The sequence below is a fragment of the Candoia aspera genome, chromosome 4 (assembly GCF_035149785.1).
Source record: "Candoia aspera isolate rCanAsp1 chromosome 4, rCanAsp1.hap2, whole genome shotgun sequence".
Lineage (NCBI taxonomy): Eukaryota > Metazoa > Chordata > Lepidosauria > Squamata > Boidae > Candoia > Candoia aspera.
Window position 1 is genome coordinate 57,033,987 of NC_086156.1, and position 25,560 is coordinate 57,059,546.

A 25,560-nucleotide genomic window follows, 5' to 3' on the forward strand; every position below is an offset into this window, starting at 1 on the left:
TCAGTTTCCAGCCTGGTACCTTTAACCGCTACACCAAACTAGTTCTCTTAGAGATAACCATTACAGCTTCATTATTCTCAATATATAAGAAGAATAGCTTGTGAAATATGAACACTTTCCCCCATTTTTCTAGCAACTGAAAGATCCATTATCCTGTTCCTGGCCTTGACTTAGAGGAAAAAAAATATACATGCATACATACATACATTAGTAGATAACTGGAATATGGTAGGGTTACCAGATGTCCAGCAAAAAGAGGATATGTCCTTCTTTTTGTCCTTATGTCATCTGTTTGGCAGACATAGTCTTAAAATCAAATATTGTCTGGCTTTTTGAGTGTCTTGTTTCATATAATATGACCTTGTAAATTGTCTGCTTTTTTCTTTCCCTTGTCCATCAAGAGGCTCAACAGCCTAGATTCACATTATTTAATTTATATCCTGATGCCAGCAATTGGCTCCAATCCAGCCCCTTCAAATCTATGATCATTGAGGTCTGTAGATCACATGACTCATCATATTTATGTATTTATTTCTCAAAGTTGTACTTCCGCCTACTCCCCCCATATGTCTCTATGGTGCAATTTGAAAAGCATATCATCATCAATTCTATATTATCACTAGCATATGTTCTTGAAAATAAAGATTTGTTAAATATTGTGATTGAAAAACAAATCTTTCTGATGCTGGAAAAAGTAATTTCACATACATGTAGGCCTAAGTACTTTTTTTTTCAGTTTTTCATTGTAATTTTTGTTGCAGATGCCAATGAAGTTAAACAGTATGTCCTCCTTTTCCCCTCATTTGTCCTTCTTTCCAATTGTCCATGTTGTCCTTTGCCTGTTCAGATATCTGGTAACCCTAACTGGGGAAAAGAGAGAGAAATATGATAATAATGTACCAAAAATGAATGTACACAGGATATAGAAAAATAAAGGTAGATACTGATTTTTTGTTCAACATGCACTGTTACTGAAAAATTTCTTGGTTATCATCCATGTATTATATTTACCTTATATGTTGTAAACCACTTTGGATGTAGTCATCTTCAAGAAAAAGCCAACATCTAAATTAAAGACTAATCTTATCTAAACTAAAAATATTTCAAAGGTCTAGTAATAATAGTTTTTAAAAAGACATAACAGGAAGCTTTTTTAGTAACAGCACTAGCAGAAGAAGCAGGAATATTTTTAATTAACTTTTAATTGAAAGCAATTCATATTAGGGCTACAGTAAACTTGAGCAAAACACCTGTTCTAGCTGAATTTTGAGGGGAAGGCAGAGGTAAAGGTTTGTTTACTTTTAAAGGAAACTGTGGGACATTCTTCTTTATTTCAACATGGTTCAAGGGCATCCTCAGGGTGTGTAAAATCTAAAGACCATATTCATTTTTGTGACATTTATTCTTCCTCACAAACTCAGGAAACCAGGTGACTTACAGTGAATGAGGACAGAGGAATTGCTGTAGGATAAATGGCAATGGGTACAGCAAATTTCATGCCATTACAGTTTTCTGCCAAAGGATTGGTGGCTAGTAGTTTAGTGAATGAATGAATGAATAACTTTATTGATTAGTCAAATGACCATATCAGAAAGTTGGGCATCAGTCACTATAAGATATAAAATATAAAATACGACACCATAAAACAGCTAAAACGCAGTAAGATTAGATAAAATATACTATGTAAAATACGATGAAATAGCCTTTTGGCTAAGATCAAGTGTAGTAGTTTAGTGCAACAGTGTGAAAAGATACTTTGTCTATGCACTGATGGGAAGATTGACACTCATGGGATCTTCCTATAATCTGATTCCCACAGAAAGAACATCCTCTTCATTTTCTTCTCCTCCCCCCTGCCACCATGATAACAGAAGGCTTAGAGTTACAGTTTTACTATTGTTTTTCCTACCTGCACCTCTCCATGGTGCACTGACAGTCATTTTTCTGCTATGTCCCCATGACGTAATTATCATCTCCCCCTCAGACTATGTATAAGGAAGAAGGAATGGCCTTGAGGGACAGGAGGAAAAGCCACTGCCAAGGCAACAGGGAGATAAAAGAGGACTGAGTCAGGGGCAGAACTATAATCTGAGAAAACAGACAAGACCCTCACTAGTTCTCAAAAAGATAAAGGGTGCAGGGGGGGGAAGTGTTTTCAGACTTATAAGCTTCCATCACTATATCTTTATAGCACAAGTAGTATAGTCCTATACAGCTTTGGTTTCCTAGTCTGATATGTACTTCCCCCCTCCCTCTCTTTATCCAGATTTATGCAGCAGATCTGGAGACTGGAGAATGACACACTGATCTTCAGATTGGAAAAGGTCAGTCTACTTGCCAATACCAAAGAAATGTGACTTAACAGGATGTGCAAACTATTGTCCAATATCCTTAATTTCAGATGCTAGCAAAATAATGCTTAGAATCATCCAATCCAGGTTAGAGCCCTACATGGAAAAGGAGATGTCAAACATTCAAATTGGTTTTAGAAAAGGACGAGGAGCAAGATATATTTTTGCTGATGCATGTTGGATAATTTAAAAACCCAAAGAATACCGAAAAGAAGTCAATATATGCTTCATTTTTTTTAAAAAAGTATTATTATTATTATTAATAATAATAATAATAACAACAAATGAGCAAGCAAATTGAGAAAAGAAAAAGAAAAAATAATTTGTACAGAATTGTAATATCTTTAAGTGGAAAAAGGAATTACAGTCAGATTGTACAGGTGGTGCTCAGTATATTGTTGATTAGAAATTAGCCATAAGAAAACATAATATAATTGAATATACTTAAATTTTGCTTAAATTTGGTTGGACCTAGACTTCTCTTGTGAATATATATATGCTGCTAATTTTGCCATTACTGAATATGCTTCATTCATTGTAGAAAGACTGTTGATTGTGTCAGCCATGTCAAACTGTGGAATGTCCTTAGGAAAATGGGAATGCTAAAAGATCTCATTGTCATTATGAGAAGCCTATGCAGAGGACCAGAAACCACATTCTGGAAAAAACAACCCGAAACAAACTGGCTCCAAGTTGGCAAAAGTATGAGACAAGGCTATATATTCTTTCCTTATTTATTCAACCTATGTGCTGAATATGCATTGAGGGAAGCTGGATTGGAAGAAGATGAGCATGGTTTTAAAACTGGAGGAAGAAACAGTGACAACCTGTGCTGTGCTGATGATACTACTCTGAAAGCTGAAAATGCAAAATGATCTGCTTCGGAGTACAGGAAAAAAATGGGAGGAAGATTAAATACAAAGAAGACCAAACTAATGCCAACAGGTACAGCAACCAGCCAAAAGATGGACAATGAAGACATTGAGCTAGTGGATAGCTTTATTTTTTAGGATTGACTATCAACAGTAAAGGAACCTGCAGTCAAGAAATACATTGCAGACTAGTGCTTGGTAGAGTAGCAAGAAGGTCTTGGAAAAGATATTCCAATGCCACCTACAAAAATCAGAACTGTACAGGCAATGGTTTCCCTGTATCATTCTATGGAAGCAATGACACATAATCAATCAATGAAATATATATATATATATATATCTCATTGCCAAGACAACTACATGTCTATGTCCATATTGACACAAGGAGCCAAGGGAAACTCAAGGGAGGCTTTATTTCAAGACAGCTGATTCTCAGAAAATTAACATATAAGAAAGAGATCTGTATAATTAAACAGTTCAAGATTAGCACACAGAGAAGTTCAGGTGAAAAAAACATGGTGGTTATTTTCATGTTCATATTTGAAATTGGTATTTTCTAGGTAGAATTTTGGGATATAAAGTCATTTCGTTCATTAATTACCAGCAAAACATTCTGGCTGGATATGTTTGGGGTTACAATTAGAGCTCATTCAAGGTGTATCAAATCAGCAAATGCTGGTTTCCTGATGATTGACAGAACATGTGAGAGACAAATTAAAATTAAACGAGGGAAACTACCAAAATCCTTTTTTGACTTGATGGACAATTTGTCATTGGTGGACTCTTGAAGATATAAGAATGGATTGGCAAGAGATTATGCGTTCTATTCTGAGAGACGTAAATCTTTTTCAAGAATTGGTATGATATGGATTTCAGGAGATTTGATGAATAAAGTCTCTAAAGTAGATATATTGCCAAAGACTTTTTCTGATCATAATCCTGTAAGTATGACAATGAAGAAAACATTCAGGACATTCAGATGGAGATTGAATGAATGAATTTTACAAAAAGAAAAGGTTGTGGAAGACTGTAAGAAGAAACTAAATGACTTTTTAAATATCAATTTGGACAATGAAATAGATTGAAAAACTGTTTGGGACGCTAGTAAAGTGGTTGTTGTTTATTCGTTTAGTCGCTTCTGACTCTTTGTGACTTCATGGACCAGCCCACGCCAGAGCTTCCTGTCGGTCGTCAACACCCCCAGCTCCCCCAGGAATGAGTCTGTCACCTCTAGAATATCATCTATCCATCTTGCCCTTGATTGCCCCCTCTTCCTTTTGCCTTCCACTCTCCCTAGCACCAGCATCTTCTCCAGGGTGTCCTGTCTTCTCATTATGTGGCCAAAGTATTTCAGTTTTGCCTTTAATATCATTCCCTCAAGTGAGCAGTCTGGCTTGATTTCCTGGAGGATGGACTGGTTTGATCTTCTTGCAGTCCAAGGCACTCGCAGAATTTTCCTCCAACACCACAGCTCAAAAGCATCTATCTTCCTTCGCTCAGCCTTCCTTATGGTCCAGCTCTCGCAGCCATATGTTACTACGGGGAACACCATTGCTTTAACTATGCAGACCTTTGTTGTCAGTGTGATGTCTTTGCTCTTAACTATTTTATTGAGATTTGTCATTGCTCTTCTCCCAAGGATTAAGGGTCTTCTGATTTCCTGACTGCAGTCAGCATCCGCAGTAATCTTCACACCTAGAAATACAAAGTCTTTCACTGCTTCTACATTTTCTCCCTCTATTTGCCAGTTAACAATCAAGCTGGTTGTCATAATCTTGGTTTTTTTGAGGTTTAGCAGCAAGCCAGCTTTTGCACTTTCTTGTTTCACCTTCATCAGTTCCTCTTCACTTTCAGCCATCAAAGTGGTATCACCAGTAACGTGGTTATGAGGGGTTATTTTATCTATCATAACTGTAATGTTAAAAAGAAATCTCAGCAAAAGTCACAAACCATTTTTGATCAGATTAAGTTGAAAGAAATTGAATTACAGAAAAAACTGACAGATAACAACATTTTATATCAACTTAAGTTACTGTATCAGCAATTGTTGATGTTGACTGTGAAAGAAATAGAAACAAAATTGAAATACACTGAACAGAGACATTTTGAATTTGCAAATAAGCCAGGAAGATGGTTAGTTTATAAACTGAGGAAAGAAAGAAAGAAGAAAATGATATTAAAAATTCAAGAAGGAAATGTTGGAACATCTGCTGAACTACTGGATAATGAGAGGATTAAGAAAGCATTCTATAGTTTCTTTTTTAACTTGTATTAAAAACAAGATATCTCTCTGGAGACAATAGATTAATATTTGAATAAACAAAATTTACCAAAAGTTTCACAGCCACAGCAAACAATAATGAATAATTCTATGACTGCTTTTGAAATAGTGGAAGCTATGAAAAGAACTAAATTGGGAAAGCACCAGGTCCAGATGGCTTGCCGGCACTATACTACAGATGTTTTGAGGATCAGATTTTTCAAATTTTTCAGAGACTGATGAGCTCCATTTTGCTGGGTTCTGCAATGCCTTTCTTCATGGAAAGAAGCTAATATTGCACTTTTACCAAAGAAAGGACAACACCCTTCTTAATTAAGAATTATAGACCAGTTTCACTACTGAACAATGATCAGAAAATATTTGCTTCAATATTAGCTGAAAGAATGAAGAAAATTTTACAAGAATTTTTTCACCATGACCAATGTGAGTTCATACCCAAAAGACAACTAAAAGACAATGTAAGAATCATTTTGGATATTATAGAATGCCTACAATATCATAATGAGTATCAAGTGGCTCTTATTTTCCTAGACACAGAGAAAGCCTTTGACAACTTGGACTGGAGTTATATGTTTATAAATAAGGATTCTGGAGAACATTTTATTCAGGGAATTAAGTCAATCTACCCACCTCAAAAGGTGAGCATCATTGTGAATGATGATCTAACTGACCCATGTCACATACAAAAAGGAACAAGACAAGGGTGTCCTTTGTCACCTTTGCTTTTTTTTTTTGGTGTTGGAAGTTCTTAATAGAGATATTAGACAAGCTGAACAAATAAAGTGTTTAAAGATAAAAAAAAGAGGTTTTTAATCTGAGGGCTTCTGCTGATGACTTAGTTTTGATATTACAGGATCCTTTGGATATTATGGAACATCTGATGAAGAAATTGAAGAAATTTGGGTCATTGGCAAGCCTTAAAGTAAACAAACAAACAAAAAACAAAAAGATGTTGACTAGAAATATGACTATATATGATCAGGAACTGTTAATGTTGTAAGACTGGTTTTGAGATTGAAAAAAAGGTTAGATATTTAGATGTGATTTTATCAACCAGGAATAGTATGTTGTTTCAGAATAATTACATTAAAATTTGGGATGATATTAAAAAAGATTTGTTAAGATGATAAAAATTATAATTGTCTCTTATAGGCAGAATATCTGTGATTAAGATGAAAGTTTTGCCTAGGATGCTGTTTCTTTTTCAGACTATACAGATTTTGACGACAGATTCATCATTTAAACAATGGCAGAAAGATAACTCTAAGTTCATTTGGCAAGGCAAGAAACCAAGAATTAAATATAAGTTGTTACAAGATGCCAAAGAACAAAGATGTTTGGGTTTACCTGATTTAAAAGTGTATTTTGATGCTTGTTGTTTGCTTTGGATGAAGGAATGGATAACTTTGAAGAATAGGAAGTTATTGGAACTTGAAGGACATGAATTGAGATTTGGGTGGTATGCCTATTTGTGGTAGGATAAAGTCAGAGTTAATAAAGATTTAAAAATCATTTTGTTAGGAGTTCCATATTAAGGGTTTGGAATAAATATAAAGCAAGGTTGTCTCCTAATGTACCATTATGGTTGTCACCTCAAGAAGCATTTGTTAGAAGAGAAAATGGGGAGAACAAGCTGGCTAAATTACAAAGATGTGTTAAACTTTGAAGAGGGTGAACTGAAACTTAAAACAAGGGAACAGTTAGAGTTGGAAGGTTTCACCTGTCATTGGTTTACCTATGTGCAATTGTCAGAATGTTTTAAAGTGGATAAAAAGAATTTTAAAATTGTTAGTGAAACAACTCAATTTGTAATGGAACTCTGTATACATGATGAACATGTTATTACAAGGATGTACTGTATAAGATGTTGTTACAAATGAATCTAGAAGATGAACAAGTTAAAGAATATATGATTAAATGGGCTAAGAATTTTGGATACAATATTCTGTTGGAGCAATGGGAGAACATGTGGAATAAAGGTTTGAAAATTACTTTGAATTATAACTTAAAAGAGAATTTTTTATAAAATGATGTATTGTTGGTATTTCACTCCTGATTAAGTTGTCAAAAATGTATAATGGGGTAATGAATGTTTGTTGGAAATGTTCTTTTGGTGAAGGAACTTTTTATCATCTTTGGTGGACTTGTGAGAAGGCTAAAAAATCCTGGGATCAAATATGTGTTAATATTCAAAAGATTCTTAAAGTGGACTTACAAAAGAAACCAGAACTGTTTCTCTTGGGATCGATGGAGAAACAGCTCAAGAAACAACATGGGACTTTGCTTTTATGTATGATTACAGCGGTAAGACTTTGATATGCACAGAGATGGAACGACTCACAAATCCCTACAGTGGAGGAATGGATGATTAAACCAATGGAACTGGCCCAATGGCTAAGCTAACAGCGTTGATAAGAGAAACTACTGTGTCTGGATTTGTTTCTACTTGGCAACCACTTTTAGATTATTTGCTTGTGTCTGAAAAACATGAAGATTAAATGGTTTGATTTTATAGAAATAATGTTACTAAGGTTTAACTAATGGTAAGAGATTATATCTGTATAAAATGGATTTATATCTGTATTTGAGAAGGTAGGAAGTCACTTCCTTTTTCTGCTTCCCATCTAATTCTGCAGTATTATAGTTTTTCTTTTTTCTTTAGCTCTGTACTCTGTCTTACCTATATTCTATATTTTGTATGTTAGCTATACTTTGAAAATCAATAAAGTTCTTTAAAAAAAATCAGCAAACACTGGTGAACTTCTCTTTGTATACCAGTATAACAAATTATTTTTTACGAACAAACAATAACATTCAGACATTTTACCTATATTTGAAGCTCATGTTCATGTCTCAACCATACAGTAAAATTTTCTTAGTGGCTTGTATAGATGGTATGTCAATTTCTGGTGAAAGTTAGTGATGGTCATGACATAATACAGTATTGGCTTTTTGAAGCTTCAGCACAGTAATATAAAATATGCACTTTCTTCAGTTCTTCTGATCATTTATTTTTCTGTAAGAGTTTTCCAGTTCTTGGTTTTGTTTTATTTTTCTTATCTATGATTTATTAAAAAGCAATATTCCTGTTTAATTTTAATTAAAATGGTTATTCATAACTTCCCAGTAAAACAAGTATTTCTTATTCTTAATAAATTTAAAGGAAAACATGATCCTACATGATGCTTACCAGAATAGCAACCTTCTAGCATGGTTGCAACACAGAGTAATACATTTCTATTGTCCTTGACTGCTTTGCTAAAAAAAAAAAAGATGCAATGTTATTATGAATTTGGCTGCCTTGGTTATTGTCTGATGGAAGGAAGGAAGGAAGGAAGGAAGGAAGGAAGGAAGGAAGGAAGGAAGGAAGGAAGGAAGGAAGGAAGGAAGGAAGGAAGGGAGGGACTTTTTTCTGACATGGTTGTTTTGATACGCTTTGTATTCTAGTGATTATACATTTATGAAATGTATACACTGTCTCAATCCAGTCAGACACTAAGGTACTGCATTGGGAAGACAAAAATTCAATTCCATCTTCCTGGTCCTTCTCCACTTCCAAGACTGAGCAAAACTGGATAGTGTATACTTCCAAGTGTATACTTAATAAAGGTTGTTGCTCCTCCTATAACAGAGGAAACCTCCCAAGTATCCAATTCATAATGGTTTTATGTGTATCTAAAAATACATATAAAATAAAATTAAGAGGGCAGCTGCTTAGTATCTGCAATCAAACTATAAAAGTACTCAGATATTTACATAGACTTGACTTTGGCAGATGTGTCCTGCTGCTGCTACCTTCCCATTTCCTTGCCATGTTGCTTTTGGGCAGGGCAAGAGAAGATGGTAGCAGAGATGGTGTGCATCACCAAGATTCTGTCAGACTTTTAATATTGCTCTAGAAACTAACATTACCAGTCCCAGACCACCTGTAGGAAAATGCTTATAGCCTGGGAAGCATCTACTCTGTGGTCTTCCTCTAAGATAAATGTGGATCTAGGAAAGAGGAACAGAATTAATGGCTTGCATTGCTGATATGTATATGGAACTTGGTTTCATTCAAGGAAAGGAACTCACTTTTGAGGGCACATCTTCTCAAATGCTCACCACATCAGAACCATATGACTGAGAAACCATCCTCAGTCTGGCTCATGTACTCCTGAATGAACAGGATTCTTTTTGTCACTCTGTTTGTCATCAGGAGAAATTTACTTTCCAGGTTAGAGGGGCCCAGTATTCTGAAAGTTTTTAATCATATGGCATATGCACATGCAAGATATTTGGGATTAGGTACTACAACTTCCAAATGCCTTCAGATGGACTCCAGAATGTCACCTTATTCAGATCTTTATTTTCCCATGACATTTTGTTTTCATGAGAGACAAGTGAAAGAGAAAAGGAGCATATCTACTGTTCCTAGGCATGCAAGCTCTTTTAAAGTCTTTCCCATACGGAATGTGGAAGTGTACAGAGAATGAGGCTTGCATTCAGCTGAATATTGTTCTAAACTTCCTTATGACTGGCATCTCAGTCTCATGAGAATTTGCTACAGTAGACTTCCCATCACTACTCTCGGCCTTTATATAAGGAACTCCTAACTGTGTAATATAAAAAATGTAGTGGCACCTTAAAGTTTAAGAAAATAGATAATTGAAGCCGAGAGTAGAAACTGTTTTTGGACAAATTCAGACATTAAAAAAAAAAAACTTTTTTGTAGGCACCCATAGAAAACTTAAATTAAGTCAAAATGGTGATCTGCTTATGGGGATGTCATGATAAATCCTCTCCTTACATACCTGCATCCATTTGACTCAAATATGTAAGTTGTTGGTTTTGTGTCATGATGTCATGATACAAGTTTTGTCTCGCCCTCCTTATCCACCCCTTCCTCTCTCCCCCCTCCCCCACAACTCCCAGATTTATTTATTTGTTTATTTTATTAAATTTCTCCCCACCCATCTCACCCATTGGGAAACTCTCGGAAGTTTACAATAAAATAGTCAGTTAAAACAGCAAGTGGATGCCTGTGTTCCCCTTTTATATTTGGAACTTTTATCCAGCTATGTATATGCTAGAGTAGCAAAAGAGTAAAAACTGTTTACAAGTGATTTTTCTAATTTCTTCCAAAAAAACAAGTGAATCCCATTTTTCAGGACAGAGCCTTGACAGCTTACAGAAGCTATTTACTCCAAGTGCTTATCAATACCATTTATCCTGTTCTTTGACACCATGATTTTCCTGCTATATTAACTCCTTAAATAACTCCTCCAAGGGTATGTAGTTTTTTAAATGAATGGGTTCTTGAATTTGCAAGCTCTTTAAAGCAGATTTAAATTGTAGATCATAATGGGTTTTTCATGGGATGGGTTAACCAGTAATTCTAGGGTTTTCTCTCTCCAAGTCAGTTTGGTCTTTGACAGTAGGTTAACATGATGTAGAACTGTAGGGCCCTTATGGCATAGGGCTGTCTGCTTGAATCAATTTGATCTGTAGATTAATCAGCTAAAACTTTAGGTGATCATTCATCAGGTAGAACAATGTCTGAAGATATTTTTAATCAAGTCCAGAAGGACCTTTCACATGCAAGGGCAGCCCTGATCTAAGATTCTGTGTCCCAATGCCACGGGGCTTGTAGCAGCTTTCATACCATGAGGAACAGCTCCAGAAGAAACAGTGCTAAGTCAGTTTTGCAGCATTTCTTCTGCAGCTGTGAGGCAGATGATTTCTCATTGTGGGGTGCCTACCTCCTGGAGTTTTCCTGCTACTCCTGAAGCAAACATGTCATCACATTTCATTGCCATTCCCCCATGACTTTCTTGTTGCTCTGAGGAGTGACATTACTGTGCTCCTGTACACCTGTTAGCCTTACCAGGTAGACCAGACAGGAAACATGATCAGATAAGCTAATTCTACTTTATTGTAAAGCTACATTAACATAATCTTGAAATTCTGAAAGTACAATTCTCCCCCCATCACTTTTATAGTCCAAGAAATTAGGGAGTGTCTCTTCTGAGCCTCTTGCCCCACCCACTATCTAGCTGCGGGCTATGCTGTCTTTTATCTGACCATTGAGAGCCAGTTTGGTCTAGTGGCTAAGGTTCTGTGCTAGAAACCAGGAGTCTGTGAATTCTAGTCATACCTTAGGCATGAAAGCTGGCTGGGTGACCTTGGGCCAGTCACTCTGTCTCTCATCCCAACTTGGTGCAATGTAGACTAGCCTCCTCGTGGTGCACCCCGGGCAACGTGACTTGTCATGGCTAAATAGTCTACACATCTGGCTGCTGGACCTCACAAGGATTTCCCAGCAAGAAAAAGCAGCATGAACCACTGAACTGCTATGCCATACAATTAAAAAAATCTGACCATTCCTTAGTCAGCATCTCTTCACCCCATCTCCTGAGGTCATTCCCACATACCATTACAACACCAATCCATTGCTTTGAGGGATTTTTGTTGCAATGGTTGTTTTTCATTGTTTTCCTTGCCTCAAAAGGTAAATGTGACAAGAAAAGAAGAGGAAAGTGGAGGGGGCATCAAATAGTAGTTATTTTTAAGTCTCTCTTGATGGCCAGCTGGAAGTACTGGCCAACTCAAGAAGGTGAATGGAATGAAATATGGAACTTGTGGTATTTGTTCCTTATCCCTGCCTGTACACACATTACCATTGTTGAGGGGAAACTGTGTGTGCATTTGGCTTGGGGTGGGGTAGCCCCATGCTCTTTTATATACTTTATATAATTCTAGCAGTGAATGGCACATTATACTCCTCAAACTGTAAGTTGTTTACAGTGCCTCCACAATTACAAATAGGCATTTTTTTCAGCTTTCAGTGACCTGAACATTTTATTATATTTCCCCATTAATTGATGGATAACTAACTAGAAAAGTTTCCTTGTTAGTGGGCTCTCCTAGAAAGAAAACTATATTGTCTTTAGAAATGTGACAAGCTAGTATTGATGGTCCTTTAAGATTTTGCTTGTTGTTTACCCAAAAAATCATTCCCCCCCCTTTCCATCTGAAACCTTCTTTCCTGGTATTTAACAGTTGTTCTCTGTTTCCTCCAGAGGTTTATCTTTAACAATGCCAGCAGGAGCAATCAGCAAATAATAACTGGCACAGAAATTGTTGCAGGTTTCATGCTTTCAACTTAATAACCAGAGAATATCTTCTGCTACGTGAGATCAGTAATATAACCTCCATCCATTTACCTTTCACCCATGAAGCGACTGCTGTCACTGTCCTATTGGCCTACGTAGTTTCTTAACTCTTTTTACATGTCAGTGGTATACTACATATATGAAAGGTATGCAGAAATGGGAAGGATTCTTCTCTTCCTCCTCCTCGTTTGTGGGTTGTTGCTGTTTTTCCTAAACATCCAGATTAAGTGAACCAGGAGTATTACTTAGACTGGGAACAGCATTTATATAATAACTGGAATGTCCATATTCATATTAAGTAGCATGTAAAAACAAGATTGTGTATTCTATACTGAGTGAGGAGGTAGAAGTACATGGTTTGCATCACAAAATTGCCAGCTTGATCTCTGCATTTTTTGTCAAAAGATCTACATAAGAACTGAAGTCTTGCTGCCAATCTGAATACAAATTAGGGCTGCGCCCTGGACTCAGGACAGAGTGGAATAAATCAGAACTGATTTTCTGAATGTATTCTGAACTTGCTCCATTCTGCAACTGTTTCTCTTCAAAAGTCTAATCTTGATCTGTTTCTCTGAAGCTTCAATACAATAAAAATAGTGGCAGTACTGAAGCTTCTCCGAACAGGATAGGAGACAAAGCACTGTTGCTGTTCATGTAAATCACCATAATGAGGCAGGAAGGGATAGTATTAAATTCAGCAACTGACAGATCTACCTTCAAATCAGAGTGACCCAGATTAGGTAGTCCTGCACAATCCTTAACCAAACAATACTAGCCTAATAAAGCTCATTATTGATTATTTGATTGTTTAATTGCAGAGTTTCCATTGGTGATCAATCTAATCATTCAGTATAGATGCAGCAGATTATCCTGTAGTTGTCCATCCCAAATCTCTCTGCATTCAGCCTTCTTGTTTAATGGGTTGTTTTCTTAGAGAAGAGAAAAGAAATTGTTGAAATGCAAGGTGTGCATCTTTAACCTAGCGGGCAGAAGCTGAGTTAATATTAATTTTGATATGCCTGGTTCACCTGTGCCATTAGTGATGAAGGAGTTGATAAAGGCTGGTAGTGGATGGTCTCCAGATAAATTCATTCTTGGGAACCAGTTAACGTGTAACTCTACGTTTAGAGGATCAGCCACATTTGTTCCAATGTGAGCAATATGGAAGTTGCTTCCACATTTCTTCATCAGAGCAATTTTGCATTCATGGTTAGATGTTGCAGTACGTGGATAAAGGAACCACAGAAATATTATTCAGTATCTATATTTGTAGTGAAAGACTGTAAATACATATATTTATATTTATATATATATTCACTAACTCAAAGTCAGAAGAATAAGGTAACATACATAATAAGCAATCAAAATTATAATATTAAATGATGGATGGCAATGGCAATTGAACAAAATTTTACCACCCTTCTGTAGATCACCACTAATGTATCCATTCTGTTTAAAAGATCAGTTTAATAACTCCTCTGTTAATAAACAGATTTTGATGCTCAAAAGAAGAAATTATTCTTTTCTTCTTCTGAGCATCCAAATCTGTTAATTAACAGGGCAGTTATTAAACCCTCTATAAAAGATTTAGTTCGTTTAGAAAGGACAACAAAGAAGCACATCTGAGATTGTTTCAACTTTCTTTGTTGGGCAGGGGTAAAGATAGCCTGGAAATTGAATGCTGTTGAATTCATTCATGCACACACACATTACCATGATATAGTAGGTACCCACTAGTCCAATCTGCCTTTAGTAATCTGGCTAAAATTAAGTCTCCTACAATGACTTTACCATTTTTAATTATAAAATCAGTTCTGAAATCTCAGAGAGAGAGACAAGAGTGGAACTTGTAATAATTCCCCCAAAATCAAGACACTTTTAACATCACTGAACAGGGTATGGAAGTATTTGACCTACATCTCAGGGCAAATAATGTATCTCTCAGTAGGAACTTTCAAGAAGGCAGGGGTTACAAAGTACCAGAAAGCAGAATTATTATTATTTTTTTGCTATCTGGGCAAACTTTTTCCATTGTCCTTCTGAAACTCAAACTTTTTCATATATATATATGAAAAAAATTGAGTTTCAGAAAGAAATTCAAAAAGTTTGATATAGGAAACTAAAAAAAGATTAGATAGATAGATAGATAGATAGATAGATAGATAGATAGATAGATAGATAGATAGATAGGCAGGCAGGCAGGCAGGCAGGCAGGCAGGCAGGCAGGCAGGCAGGCAGGCAGGCAGGCAGATATCATACACACACACACACACACACACACACATACAGTATATATAGTGGCTCCAACAGATCTGAGGACCAACATCAGAGCTCTCTGTCCAGAACAGTGCAGTTCTAGGAACAACTAAAATACCATGCAGAATCCTCAAACTCCCTTCTCACCCCTATGGGTGGTATGTGTCTTCCTCAACCTCAGGTCCTCTACCAGATTCCTGGGAGTCACAGCCCCGAGTGCTCCTATCACTACTGGGACTACTTTGACCTTCACTTTCCACATCCTCTCTAGTTTCTCCTTGAGGCCCTGGTACTTCTCCAGCTTCTTATACTTCTTCTTCCTGATGTTGCTGTCATTTGGCACCGCTACATCTATCACCACCGCTGTCTTCTGGTCCTTGTCTACTACCATGATGTCCGGTTGATTGGCCAGTACCTGCCTGTCTGTCTGGATCTGGAAGTCCCACAGGATCTTAGCCCTGTCATTCTCCACAACCTTCTCCCATCTGGACTTGGGAGGGTCTAGCCCATACATTGTGCAGATGTTCCTGTACACAATGCCGGCTACTTGGTTGTGCCGTTTAGTGTATGCTGTTCCTGCCTGCATCTTACACCCTGCCACTATGCACTGGACTGTCTCTAAGGCCTCTCTGCACAGTCTGCACCTCAGGTCCTGCCTAGTGTTTTAGACCCCTGCTTCTATGGATTGGGTGCTCAGTGCCTGTCCTTGTACTGCTATGATCAGTGCCCCAGCACTGTATTTTAAACCAGCCCTTTCCAGCCACTTGTAGGATTTCCCAAGGTCAGCCACCTCAGCTATCTGTTGATGGTACATCCCATGCAGGATCTTGTCCTGCCATGGCACTTCCTCTGCTTGATCTTCCTCCCATGTCTGCTGCTGCCTCAGACATTCTCTCAGCAGCTCATCTTTAGGTGCCATCTTACTGATGTACTCCTGGATGCTCTGGGTGTCATCCAGGACAGTGGCTTTGACACTTACCAGACCTCGCCTGCCCTCTTTCTGGCTGGTGTACAGTCTCTGGGTATTGGACTTGGGGTGAAAGCCTCCGTACATTGTGAGGAGCTTCTGGGTCTTCACATCAGCAGCCTCCATGTCCTCCTTTGGCCAGCTCACTATACCAGCAGGGTATCTGATGACTGGCAAGGCATACATGTTGATGGCGTGGATCTTGTTCTTCCCATTGAGCTGGATCTTCAGGACCTGTCTTATCCTTTGGTGGTACTTGGATGTTGCTGTCTTCCTTGCCTCCTCATCGTGGTTCCCATGTGTCTGTGGGATGCCAAGGTACTTGTAGCTGGTCTGTATGTCTGCTATGTGGCCCACTGGTAGTTCTACCCCATCAGTCTTAACTACCTTCCCTCTCTTTACTACCATCCTGCAACAATTGTCTAGTCCAAATGACATCCCAAAGTCCTCACTGTAGATCTGTGTCAGTGAGTCGATGTCTCATTCACTCTTAGCATACAGCTTGATGTCATCCAGGTAGAGGAAGTGGCTGATGGTAGTTCCACTCTTGAACTTGTATCCTATCCAGTTCTTGTGATAATCTGGCTGAGGGGGTTCAAGCCTATGCAGAAGAGCAGTGGGAACAGTTCATCACTTTGGCATTTATCTTCTTGGCCTCTGCTTCTCTAGTATATCTCCTTATTCTGGTAGCCAGTGCTGTGAGCCTTTGTTTAGCAGTCTCTAGGGCTTCAGATGGAGTCAGGCCCTTGTATTTTTTCAGTAGCCAAGTCTTATCCTTAATCTCCACACCCTTCTGTAGTTCCACCAGCTAACGAACTTCTCTCTGGGTTGCCTTGATCTTAGCCTCCAACCTCATTTTCCAGGGGGGTATGTACTGCTGTTCTTGATCATGTAGCCGAGCATCTCCAGGATTACAGCAGCTGTAGTGTATACTAGTTCACTGGTTTGAGTTATAGTGGTAGAAGGGATTGTTGCGAGGGCTTTATTGGCATCTTCTAGCATACTATCTGATGGTACTTCTCCACTGAGCCTTGGTAATCATTCTTGAGAGTTGACTGTAGCTATTTTATCCATGATCTTTTGCTTCATATCAGCTACTGTTCTCTGTAATGGAGGGGGTGGCAGTGATGTTCCATCTTCAGGTGTTGGCTGCACCTCCAGTTGTTCTTCTGGGTCTTCTTGAGTCTGGGATATAATGTGTAGTTGGTCTATCTCCAGTTGTGAGAGCAGCTTCCTCTTCACTATGTTGAAGCGTTGGGTAACTAGCTGTTTCGTAGTTAGCGTGGATGCAGGTCTTCAGACCATCCATAGTTCCCTCATGCATTTCATATATCCCCTCTCATTAGGTCTGCTGTTGTAGTAGCATTCCATCAAATATAAATATATATTCCTTCAATTAAATAAGCCCTGGCTTGAACACATTCACATTCACACTAGGGCTTAAAGTTCTCCCTAATTTTAACTGTCTCCTGGGGCCTATAATATGGGTGCTGGAAGTTGTTTTTAACAGCTGAAGTAGACAATCCAGAACGGATGGAATGCTGATGCTACAGTGCTTCATCCAAACTAAGAAATAATAAAAAGGATCTTTCCATGACCACAGATCACCTTATCCTCAGAATGCTTTCCAGATGAGCATGAGATTGGCAGTACAAGTCTTGCTGACCAATAGGAGCATTTAAAATTAATTTTGCAAGGTTAGGAAGATTATTGCTATCTGGGTGACTACCAATGGTAAAAGAACTAACATTATGAAATAGGACTGAAGATGCCCAAAAGAATGAAATGGTGCTGACACCATTGATACTCCAGTAGGTAAGTTTCCCTTCATAGGGTTGTTGGGACAGATTCATACATGCCAGTGGTGCAAAAGAGTTGATAAAGTTTTGCAACGGATGCTTTCCAGGGAAATTTATTCTTCTGAACAAGTTAATCTATGATTCTAAATTCAGAGATTGAGCTATATTCGATTTTATGAGAAAAAATATAAAAATCAGTTCTACATTTCTGCACTTGGTGCAATTTCACATTTCAGTAATATATGGATGAAGAACCATAGTGTGTGCCATAGCAGCCCATAGTATCTGCCTGGCCAGTTCAGTCAAGCAGGGTTGGCACGCTCCGGGTTGCATCAACGAAGCAATGCCATCAGTCTGGATCCAGGAAGTGTGCCTTCTCTGTAGCAGTGCCTGGCTTCTGGAATGAGGTCCTCCTGAAATTTGAATGGCTTCCACCCTACTGGTATTTTGAAGAGCCCTAAAGATCTGGTTCTTCACCCAGGCCATTGGCAAGGATGACTGGCACCCTTTTCTTCCTTTTTGGTCCCCTCTGGGTTTGTTTTCTTTGTCATCATTCTTCTATTTTGTGCTGTCTTTTGTTGTTGTTTGTATTGTTTTTTTGTCCGTAAATGTTTTTAACAATTGTAAGCTGCGCAAAGTTGCTGGGAGTGAGGTGGCATATAAAGTTAATAAATTATTATTATTATTAACCACAGATGGAAAGGGTTTTTTTTAAAAAAAAACCCTGTACAAATCCTGAAAAAGAGGTCCAGTTCTTAAACCAGTATTTGTGGCTAGTAATATAAAATTAGTCTGATTTTATTTTTCTTCAGGTAATCCAATGAATTTACAGGAAAACTAAATACAGTAATATCACTCTTTGCTTCCTAGATGAATTAACCTTCTCTTCAGACAAGTTCTACATTTTCCAACATGAAGTTTGTGAAAATATCCTAGACTTCCTCCAACTGGGACATCTTGTCCAGACAGTGTTTGTGCTACCTGAACCCCACGGCAAGAGCAGAAAGAAGAGTTCACCGCATTTCAGTGATTTTCTGTCACTTGGAGGATTTTTCCTGGGTGAGTGGGAAAGTCTGCATATAAAATAAATTGCAATTATTAACAAAGGATCTTGTTCTGCCAGCAGCTGCCATCAGTGGGAGTGGAATTCACTGAAAGTACTCAGCATGACTCCTCATTAAAGTTTATGAATAACTCAACATAATTTTGCATTGACAGTTGGAAGAAACTACATTCTAATTGCTACAAGAGACTTAAGTAAAGACCTTTCTTTTATGTCCAGATTCTGCTTCACATATTTAGGGGCTGGGGAGATGTTGAGAAATGTATTCATGTAAGAGAGAAAAAACAGAAGATCTGGTCCAATAACTAGACATTCTCACTCATAGCTTGGCAAGATCATTCTTTCCTTAAACTTTGGTGCTGTGTTCAGATAAACATACAACGTGCTTTTAAAACGAAATGGGAAAATGAAAGTCACTGAGTTAAATCTCTTTCTCTCCTAGCTGCATCTTCTGGCATGTCTCCCCAGTAGGAAACATCACAACTTGGAAATAAATAAATTCTATATATTTTACAATGATGGCCAAATTCATGAATCAATTCAGATCATATCTGTAGTCTGAATCTTAAACAGACAGTGTGAAAATAAGGCCATAGTGAAATTCAAGTATTTTCCGTTTCCCCTACCATCCATATTTTTATCTGCTGAATTTGCTTAGTATTTGCCCTAAAATAAAGTTATTGATTAAAAAAAAGACAAATTTATAGACAAGAAGTTCCAGTGTTGGCACATAACACTTTGTGTTTTCCTAGGTTAAAGACAATGGTATTTATGATGGGGCTTTATTTCACTCTTCTTATAGTCCTTTCCATTTATCATTTTTTCCTGTGGGGATTGATTAAGGTTGAAATGTCTTACCTCTTGTCTTATCAATCCAAGGCATTGGACCATTGAGTTAATAAGTATATCTGCTCCCAACCTCTTCCTTTACTGTTCTGATATGGAGGCCTCTGTCAGCTTTATCACAATTTTGTCAGGCATTAAATATGGACACAGAATGTATAAAAATCTTAATGGACAGTATCAGCAGCATTAGAAACAGCAAACACAGTTACACTAATGATTCAAGTGGAATCACAACTGATAATAAAAGATAATAATCTTACGTATTTACATATTACTTTCAAAACTTTCAAAATGCTACATATGTAAATCTGGAAAGTTTGCAGTATAGGTCACTATTGTATCCCAGTTCTGCAAGCAGAGAATGCTGAAGGATAGTAATTTGTCAAGCGAGGTGTACTTTAAACCTATGGCTTGCTTCTTCATAGCTCAGCCTCATAACCACTATACTGTATCACTCTATGCCTGAGGAACCATAACTTTTGCTGTTAAAGTGCATGTCCTCTGGAACACCATACTGCCCAAGATCTGACTGGCCCCAACACTGCTGGCATTGTATAAGGTCTTCATAACATGGCTGTTTTCCTGGGTATGAGGGGAAGCAAATGAGGTAAATAAGATGAATGGTTATTTGTGATTCATGTTGTTATCCTTGACTTCCAGTGTGTGTGTGTGTGTGTGTGTGTGTGTGTGTGTGTGTGTGTGTGTAATTATTAGTTTGTTTTACTGAGTTTTAATTCAATGTTAGCCACCCAAAGTCATGGAGTGAAAGAAAGAAAGAAAGATATCCTCAGAATACATTCTGGAGAGCCATTGCCAATGAAACAACAATTATAAACTAGTGGACTAATAAGTCTGATTTGATCTGATATAAAGCGACTACTTGCATACTCATCAGTATAACTCAAACAGCTTATGCAGGTAATACGTGTACTTTCCCGCTACTGAACCCATGACTGGTGAAGGTATTTCCCATGACTCTTCTTTTTTCCTACCCATCAGGTAGAAGTGATGATACTATGCTGGGTGCAATTCAATGGACTGGGAGGCTATCCTGCAGATAATTTGCAGTCATTTAATAGTCTTTTCTTTCTTGTCTTTAAGGCCAATGGGAGAACAGGCAAATATCTATTAACATGGAAAGGGGGAGCAAAAAACCAAGAGTTTAAACTGTGGGATGTAGACCTGTGTAATGACTGAAAAGTTTGCACTTCTATTGTGTATATGGCTTCATTCTTGTCTGCAGTAAGGACTAGCCAAGTCACATCTAAGAGCCTTTTGCCAAGTTATGCCAATTGCTGAATAAGGTTAACTGACTGGTGAGCTGAGATTTACTGACATGTGAAGCTTGACAGTTACTACCTGAGAATTATTAACTGGTTCTTTCAGCACTAGTGACGTTTATTGAGTTACATTGTACTACTGGGCTAGTGGGACTTCTCTTTCCATATACCCATGCTAAACGCTGATTAGCAGTTAAGATACTGGCACTGAACTAGGAACATCCAGATTCAATTTCTTTTCAACTATGGAACTCACTGGGTGACTTTTGGCCAGGCTTCCTGCTTCATCTTAACTTATCTTACAGAGTAGACTGCTATATGCTGTCCTGGGTTCTCAGAGAAAATGTAGCATTTAGATGTAATACATAAATAAACAATATGAGGAGGCAGTCTCAGTAGGGTAGAAGAATTTACAGTTGTGTTACATGTCTGAATTATTTCAATGGGAAATATAAGCAACTGCTTAATTCTTTCCTAATGAAATCTCTGAAAACTAGATAAATGGTAGTTAATGTTTGAGATATCAGATGTAAATTGTCAAGAGGAGGACAATCCATATGCCTTATGAAGCCTCGCTTTCTGCATGCTCCTTCTTGCTTCCTGAACCTTGGCATAATCGTGAAACAAGTTGTGATACTAAACTGTCCAACTGCAGAATCAATGCTTTCTCATGTAAAACTTTCAGTCCAAACAGAAGGGAGCATCTGAGAGAAAAGAGTTTTATCCAATCCCTTTTTTGAAAGATCTGATCTTCTACTTATATGGATTTGTGCTTGATTTTTATATGTCACCTGTAATGTGAAGCGATTCAATCCATCCTCAGGCTTCGGATTTTTAAGGAAACCTCTGAGCCACATGTTAAAATTTCACAGAAACCCAGAGAACCAAGGAACAGGGTGTTTCATTAGTAGCATTCATTTTCCAAAACTGACTTCTAAATGGTGTTGGTTAATCTCTGTAATTTTTAGTAACCATAAAATATACTTCTATTCCAAAAGACTTTTTGGCTGAATGCATATTGGATAATTTTCTCATACTGCTTTTGGAAAAACTGGAGTTTTAACCTTTTGTTTAGATTTTTGTTTGTTTGTTTAGATCTTTTTGTTTAGACCTTTTGCAAGGATGTGTAAACATTTTGTTGCATTACAACTGTTTTCCATTAGGCTTTATGTTGTCCTGAGATAATGTTGCCTGGAGCATATTCAAGTAGAATAGGCAACTGATGAATATCATAAAGTAATCAGTCATTTTGACTTAACAACACCACTAGGCTCAACATAGAACGTTTTACTGAAGGCAAATTAAGCAGAACGTGAAATAATCTTCCTGACTGTTGTAGTTAGTTCAATTATTTAGCTGAAGCTTAACCAAAAATCAGTGCTGAATACTTGCATAACATATTTATTTAATTAATTTATTTATTCCTTCAATTGTGTCTGATTCTCAGAGACTGCCTGGACAAGTCCCTGCAGTTTTCTTGGCAAGGCTTTTTTTCCCCCCAGAAGTGGTTTGCCATTGCCTCCTTCCTAGGACTGAGAGAAAGTGACTGGTCCAAGGTCACCCAGCTGGCTTCATGCCTAAGGGAGGACTAGAACGTACGGTCTCCCAGTTTCTTGCCCAATGCCTTAACCCCCACACCAAACTGTCTCTCAACTTTTTTATTACAAGTATATAATTTCAGTTATCATTGCCATTTAGGGCTGCAGCTTTCCTTTTACCCTACCACGTAAGCCCACAGGTGAGTATTAAAAAAATTAGGCTTAGTTGTCATTTTCATATGATAAGTATTGCTAAATTCTTTGAGGATATGATAGATTGTCAGAAAGTTCAAATGACCATCAGAGAAAACACAGAAACCAGATTATTTGGAAAAGGGTACAATATACAGATGTTTCTATCTGGGTACTGTAAACCTCCAAGACAGGATTAGAGTGCTTGATTTTAAGGAGTGCATAGCTATATTGGAAATCTGGAGTAAAGGAGAAAAGTTACAGTGTTGCAAAGGCACTGGAGAGACCCAGGTTCAAGTCCAGCCTTAGCCATGAAGCTCACTGGATGATTTTGGGCCAGTAACTCTCTGTCGGCCCAACCTTTCTCACAGAGTTGTTGTTGGGGAGAAAAATTGGAGAAGAGAGTTTTGTGTATGCCATTGGAAGTGGTATACAGTAGCTGAGTCCACAGGATGAAAGGTTGGAGGTCCCAACCTCCTTTCCCAGAAGTTTTCAAACTCTAGCCCTGCCTCCTGGCTTGCTGTAGTGGCTTGGTAGAACTTGCTTCTACCATCTATCCTCCAGGGAGCATCTCACTTGGCACCATCCTCCAAAAGCAACCCTGTTGCTTTTCTGCAAATTAAAAGGAAAAGAGAAAAATGAAATCAATTCTACAGCACCACCTTCTGGTCTTTGAGCACCCTGGCTTGTGGCTAGGAAAGTCAGCCTTTCTTCCCCTCTCCTTTAGGCGATAGACCTTTCAGCTTTAAGTGATCAGTGGTGAAGATAAAAATATAGAGCTGGTCAAATTACAGACAGCATCTTAAAAGATCCTGTATTGGGGGGGGAGGGGGATGAGAGAAATATAAAGCTCAGGAACACCACCAATTAGAGGAAACTCTACTGTAAAGAAATGTCAACTAACAAAAACACACAGTTATTGAGTTTGTACAGCAAAAATAAATACAAGAGACACAATAGTAGACTTAAGCACACACAGTAACAAAAACTAAACTTAATGCATAATTTCTAGCTAAACTTGTTACCTATCTCCTAGGAAGACTCGCTGTCTGAAGCTAGAGTCCCTACTTGCTTCTTGATTATTTTTTCCAGCTTCTTATTTTTCTTTTTATCAGATGTTTAAGAAGATGTCATTTCTCTCTTTTTCTGTGAGGTTTGAGTCTGCTTCTGACTCTGAAAATGAAACTTATCTTGAGTCAGAAAGGGAAATCTAAACTTCCCAGGAAGGATTTGGAGAAATAAAAAGCAGAAGTAACTCAGCAGAGTGGGAGAAACTAGAGACATTGATTGGACAAACTTCAGAGGGAAATTTAAATCCTCCAATCAGCATTTGAGAAAGATGAGCAGAGAAGCATGTGAATCAAAAGGCAACCCTATTGGCTGCAGGTGAGAAAAGGTGCAGAAAGGATTGTTTTAAAAGGCAGGTGTGCCAAGAGAAAGCTGCTGGAGACAACTGATCCTTCAAGCTCACAGCATCTGTGGAAGAGTCCTTACCTGTAGCCAGCATGGAACCAGAGCCAGCCCCTTCTGTCATCATGGACATGCTTCCTGCACATGCTGCTCCAGTTGAGCCTCTCCTTGCTGTCCCTGCTGAGTACAGCCTTGCATCCAGTTCCAAGCCTCGCCTTGTTGCTCCAGCACGATTCAATCTTGCCTCCAGTTTCAAGCCTTGTCATGACGTTCTTGCCAAGTCCAGCCTTGTCTCCAGATCCGAGCCTTGCCTAGATGCTCCAGCCCAGTCCAGCCTTGACTCCAGATCCGAGCCTTGCCTTGATGCTCCAGCCAAGTTGAGCCTTGTCTTCAGATCCAAGCCTTGCCTAGATGCTCCAGTCCAGCCTTGTCTATCCTCTGCATTCCAGCCTAGTCCAACCTGCGTGCCTGTTCACAGGCTCATGCCTCAAGCCTCCTCTTTCCCATGCACTCTAGATCCATTGAGTCTTGCAGCTTCAATAAGTGAGCTGAGTTCTGCCTTGCTGTTTTGCCACAATCTGAACCTGCAGTCTTGCCTAGGTGTCCTTTATTGACTGGGTGGACTTGATTGAATTGCATTGCCTAATCTATTACAAGGACTTTTTTGCTGTTGTAAATAGTTATTGTAAACAAAGAATTTAATAGTAATTCTGCCTGGCCATCTCATAGTCTGAACAGGACATTTTCCTAGCCCTAGTACTCAGCTTCTGAAACTGATCTTTCTAACAGAAATGGCTTAAGTAATCTCCCTGCCCACATGAGCCCAAGCCATGCTCACTTGGAAAGACCATGCTTAAGACAAAGGAATAAGTAAGTAAAGTTTATTGTTATAACCACAGGTCATAACATATGAATGGTTGCTAACAACTGAAAACACATCTGCAAGAAGATAAAACAGTTTTCCAAGGTCAGAGCCCTGGAGTTCATCTGCCATTAATAATTTGGCCCTGATCTTGTTGTAAATGGGGCAGTGGAGGACATAATGGATAACATCCTCCAGTTGACCAACACCACAAGGACAGAGGTGTTGTTTGACAGGGAGCTTGCTTAGTTGTAGCTTTGGCTCTATTTTGTTGTAACCTTTTTATATTTGATGCTTCTTTTACTATTTTATTTTATAATTTCATCATTTTATTGTTTTATTGTTATTATATTTTATCATATTTTATCTCATTATTATGTTATGACTTGTGGTTACAACAATAAACCTTACTTACTTACTTACTTACTTAAGACAAAGGAGTTTGTATTCCCTGTTTGAGAAGCAAGTGTTATGCTTATGGCATCATAACAGTCACTTTGAGCATCTCTTACACTGTTTCCCAAGCATAGATGGTTTTTGTTAGCAGGAATTTTAGTTCTAGCTTTAGCTGTAGCCAAGGCATAACCATATTGTATCTCTCATAGACAAACAATTAAAGAATATAATAGAAATTATGGTAGGGAGTGATCAATTTCATAATGGAGAGATGTCAAACTAGTGTCTCAAAA